We start from the raw sequence: 5,519 nt of genomic DNA, 5'->3' as shown, positions 1-5,519 counted from the left end.
CTGTGTAATGGAAAGACTTCATTTAAACCTAATTTAAAACCAACATCAGTCAGAAAGCATATCCATTCAGAGCAAGAGTGCGAAATTACAGACAAGGAAAGAGACAGAGAAAGAATGTGATTATCATTTTCAGAGATTGTGTCAGAGCTGCCACATAAATTGTGGTCAAAACCAATTCATCCTCCAACAAAAAACCAGAGCTGCTCAGAATGGATCTGTCAGGCATGTTGTATTCAAATGGATAAATACAATGACCCATAAGTATTCAGACACTGAGTCACAATGTGAGTGTCACTGAGTTAGATAATGTCAAACCATCAAATCATTTATCTCAAAAGAGAGACACATTTCAAACTAGTTTTTGATTTCGTTGTGTGTTTCAGGTATCGTAAAGTGGTTGCGAATAACTGCACAAAAGGAGTGAAGGAGATGTACACAGCCAGGAAACAGCAGTGTCCGAACCGCCCCCCACGAGGTTTAGTTCTGACAACCCATGATGACAAACTCACAGCCAACATGGGCAGCAATGTGACCTTCCTGGTGCGTCTAGAGGAGGTAAGATCATGATGATGGTCATCTGAATCTGATGAACTCAGCTAATAGAAAATTATAGTAAAATTATCAGTTTCATTGATCAGGGCTGCATTTCCCGAAACCTTCTTAACGCTACGTCGTTCGTAAGTTATACCTTAAGTTGTACCTTTACGTTAATATGTGTTTCCCGAAACGTTCTTAGTTAAGTATACCTTCCGTAAATCATTCGTTCGTAAGGTTAGTCTGGACCATTCTTAGCTATACCTTATCGCTGTTCACAGTTCACTCCGCTAGTGGCCACCACTGTGCAAAAAGCTTCTTCACATTTCAGTCGATACGATTGTAATTCTGTGGCAAGAAAAAGTGCAGAACCAAATAAATATTACAATTCTAAAGTTGTAATACACCCAGTGTTCAATTAGTGTTCAATTAATTGAAGTGTTTTTATGCAAAGAATAAAACTGTCATTATGGTTGTTAGTTTTTCCATTATAATATACAAAGGCACATCGGCTGGCAAACAATTAGGCAGCACATAATTAAGAGTATATTTAAAGGGAATGAATGTGACGGGGAGTTTGGTCAAACTATGGCAGCGAGACAGCGAATAGTTGTCCTAAATCAAAGATGGCTGTGTCCGCGGAGCCAGTTAGTGTATGTGCTAATAGTGTCAATAGTGTCAGAATAGCTACCATGTCAAAACATACAATTCTACAAAAATTTCGCCTGCCAATTCAGCAGCGCGGCTCTCCGTTTTTATGCTGTGGGGAGTTTTCTGGAGGTGGTTGGGGATGGATATGGGCTGAGTAAGACCTCGGTGTGGCGGTGTGTTCACTACATCTTGCTCCGTCACGCCACCGATTATATAGCCTACGTATGCCTTTGGCCAGGCACGAAGAGATGGAGGCACATCAAGGCTTCCATGCCATTGCGGGTGTCCCGTGAGTAATTGGCCTTGTTGACGGGACACTTATCCCCATCGCCAACCCATCAGCGCTCGACCAGGCCTTCATAATATATATGAACATGATAATATAAATGACCCTTTCAAAATCAAGCGAAGCCAAACAGCCAGTTAATGTAGCTGACTAAGGCAGAATACTTTTGGCCATGAGGTTGCAGGTTCGCACACTTGCAAAATTATACATATACATAAACACACACACACACATATATACTGTATATGTGTGTGTGTGTGTGTGATATCCAAGGTTTCATTTAGTTTGAAATTTGGATTATTTTATAAATGCAGTGAGCCCCGATAAATGCAATTTCTAATATTTCTAAAGTGTTTCTTTATAATGAACATCACTTTACCCGCTCTATAACGCAGTGAAAAAGCTCCTGTATTGAACAATCGATTCTCGAGCCAGCGATATCAACCTATTCAGCACCACCGCCATGGACAGCACCTGCTAACGTCGCACGTAAGAAGGTTTACCTTAATCAACATCCTAAGGTATAGTTCGGGGAACACGCCTAGAACAGGTATACCTTTAGTTAAGATAAACCTTTAGAGTCTTCGTAGCGAGCTAAGAGACAACGTTATCGGGAAACGCAGCCCAGATCAGAATGAATTAGCACACTGTGGTGGGTCTTTATGATTTTGTGTGTTTGTGAAGGCCGAGAGCCTGTGCTGCAGCGGAGAGATTGTGGAGCAATGAAGAAAAAACCCTGAACACTGATCTGGCCTTCCCACGTCTGCAGGAGTTTCACTGTGAACTTGTAAGGTATTGGAAATATGTTATTATATGATATGAAATATGATATTATTCTTTATCAACTTCTGGTCTGTTCCAAGCACAGTGCACATACAAATTTATTAATAAAGATCTATTCAACAGTGATTTAGTTGTGTATTAATTTACAAATATTTTAATAATAATAATATTTAAATATTATTGTTAATAATAATAATAATAATAATATATGTCGATGGTGCTAAAAAGTCACACTTAAAAATGTATGAATAACAAATTACAGTATATAAAAAAAAACGATCCCGTCTCTCAGCCGCACGGCAGCAGATCCTATTAACTCATATATACACTGGATAAAGTAGGACACCGAGAGGCGTGAACGTCCAGATCTACACACTGCTGCTGTTATAGTGAATGCAAAAAACAAGTGCAATCAGTGGTCTTTTAGTATTATTTATATAGCATTTAAAATATTTTATTATATTTTGGTTATATATTTAACTTTAGTTCAGTTTTAGTAATATTGTTATTGGCTTTTGTAATTTTTATTTTATTTTTAGTATTTCTATCTAGCTTTAATTTTTTTAACTTTGGTTTTAATTTTAATAACTTTAGTAAAAAATTGTAAGTACTTTTTAGTATTATTATATTTATTATAGTGAATTTTGGGGTATTTAAAAATCATTTTAAATAAAATTATTCTCACTCATTACTAAAACAATTAGTGCTGGGCAAATGATTAATTGCAATTAATCACATCCAAAGATTTTGTGCATAAAATATATGTGTGTGTACTGTGTATATTTATTATGCATATATAAATACACACACATGCATGTATGTATTTTAGAAAAATGTGTTTATATATTAAATATATTTATATATAATAGAAATTATATGAATATAACTATTTTCAAAATATATACTGTAGTATGTGTGTGTTTTTATATATGCATAATAAATATACACAGTACACACACATATATTATAGAAACAAAAACTTTTATTTTGGATGTTGCCCAGCACTAAAATTTATAAATTATACATTTTATTATAATTATATTAATAATAAATAAAATGTTTTTCATTCTATCTGTATATACACATTTTAATTATTCATGTATGTATATATTGTATATAAATAATTATATATTATATAAATGTTTTTTTATTTTATAAAATGATTTCATATTTATATGACATTATATTAAAATATTAAAGAATTGTACTGTCAATTAAAATAAAATCTAAAAATAAAGTTAAAATGTTATTTTAAAATGTAAAATGAAATCTTGTATGTTTGCTATTTATATTTTGTATAAAGACAACATCCACAGATGTAGCAACCTATTTATTTATTTATTTCAGCAGAAGTTATTACTGTGGGTTCATTTTTTGTTTTCTCAATTAATAGCAGCTTGATCCTTTTTTTAATGATTCAGCAGCAAATTGCACGGAATAAATAAGCCTCCCGATCCCTTGCTCAGCACTAACATGCTCTTTTAACTTAAGTCCTCCTAATGTTTGTTACTTGCCAAAATGAGCTTACATGCCTTTGATATTTACTTAGACAATTGATTTTCTCATTGACGGGATTATGCTGCTGCTAGCAGATGGCAGGGATTGGTTAATCCCAGAAGGCAGCGCTGCCGCCCCGTTCCCACCTGCCTGAATCCACACGACCAGACTGACCCCTGCATGACCTTTACTTTATTACGGATGCGGGACTATGATAACCTGGAGTGACCTGGAACCATCCATCCATCCTACAGAATTGGATATTATGTACATATTGTCAGCAAAAGACTGTCTGCTAACATGTATTGCGCGCAGGCGAAGAGATTTCCTGCCAAATCGTCCTCACTTGGCAAGCGACCTGCAGTTTCTCTGTCGGTTAATGAATATTCGGAAATCTAGTTAATAATCGTATTAGTTAATTACACAAGGCGTGTTGTTCTGTGTCAGTTTTCATAACAGTTAAACATGAGCGCGTGCAGCATATGTCCATCAATGTGTTTAATCCCAAACACAAAGATTAATCTCGATGAGTCACAGATTTATTAATCGCTAGCTTCCTTCCACTGTGCCAGGCATTAGGGCCTCTTCTGAATATGGTAAAGGGCCCTAATTAGATTTCAGAGCGTAGTAGTTATTTATTTCATGATTAGGGCCTATTATTGGCAACTGTATGCCATAAGCCGTACTGTAAGAAGGACAGCTGCATTGCTTCACTCTCTAACTGTACTAAAACTCATGCATAAGTACATGATGCAGAATGATTTTTTATAAACTCAAATAGAGCAAATGGCTGTTGTGGATTAAATACAGATATACAAGTGTGTTAGATGTCTTTTGTTTCATAAACTCTTATACAGAAGGATCTGTTTGCAGAGTTTGTTTTGTTGGAGACTCACATCCGTATCGTCTAATTTGCTTTGCTCAGTGATCTGTGTGTAGTTTATCAAGGCAGCGTCTTCAGAAAGCTGCTGTGAACTGAGAGCTGTGCACATGATTTCATAAGAGCCATAGCAGCTTCAGGTTTCTGTCAATAAGACATGGGATTTTATTGATTGATTGATTGATTTAAAGAAATTTTATTTAAGGAAAATTTATCCTGTTTTTATAATGATTCATTTTTTATTTTTTACTTTAAAAAAAAAATAATATATATTTTTTTGCAGTTTTATTATTTTAATAGAATTTAAACGCATCTTCTGCCATTTTCATTACTGTAATACCAAAAAATTCAAACAATCGCTTTGCTATTAATATAATAATTTATATAATTTAAATATCTAATACTGAAATTATAAATATTATTAGTTTACTGAATTTAATTCTGCCTTCAATGTGTTACAGTAATGTAAAAATTTTAATACAGTAAAACAAATACACATTTCGTCTTAGAATCTAATCATAAATGTGATTATTAAGAGTTACAAAAACAACATGGATTGATGGATGGATAAATAAATAAATATTTGGGGGGAAATTAGCTTAATTGCCATGATAAATAAATAAATAAAATAAATAAATAAGGCAATGATAATTTTTTTGGGAAATGAGCTTAATTGCCAAAATAAATAAATATATAATATTTTGTGGGAATTAGCTTAATTGCCATAGATAGATAGATAGATAGATAGATAGATAGATAGACAGACAGACAGACAGACAGACAGATAGATAGATAGATAGACAGATAGATGATAGACAGATAGAAAGATAGATAGACAGACAGAAAGACAGACGATAGATAGATAGATAGACAGACAGACAGACACAG

The 5,519-nt window shown here is 34.0% G+C and overlaps 1 pseudogene; it reads left to right on the top strand.

The window, feature by feature from the left end:
* Nucleotides 1–3,979, top strand: part of LOC107675236 (beta-hexosaminidase subunit alpha-like) — a 19,462-nt pseudogene extending 15,483 nt beyond the window's left edge.
* The last annotated feature ends 1,540 nt before the right edge of the window (nucleotides 3,980–5,519 follow it).

Source organism: Sinocyclocheilus anshuiensis, unplaced genomic scaffold, assembly GCF_001515605.1.
Source record: "Sinocyclocheilus anshuiensis isolate Anshui unplaced genomic scaffold, SAMN03320099.WGS_v1.1 scaffold532, whole genome shotgun sequence".
Taxonomy (NCBI): Eukaryota; Metazoa; Chordata; class Actinopteri; order Cypriniformes; family Cyprinidae; genus Sinocyclocheilus; species Sinocyclocheilus anshuiensis.
Note: the sequence above shows the minus strand (reverse complement) of the source record. Positions and strands in the feature narration are given on the sequence as shown.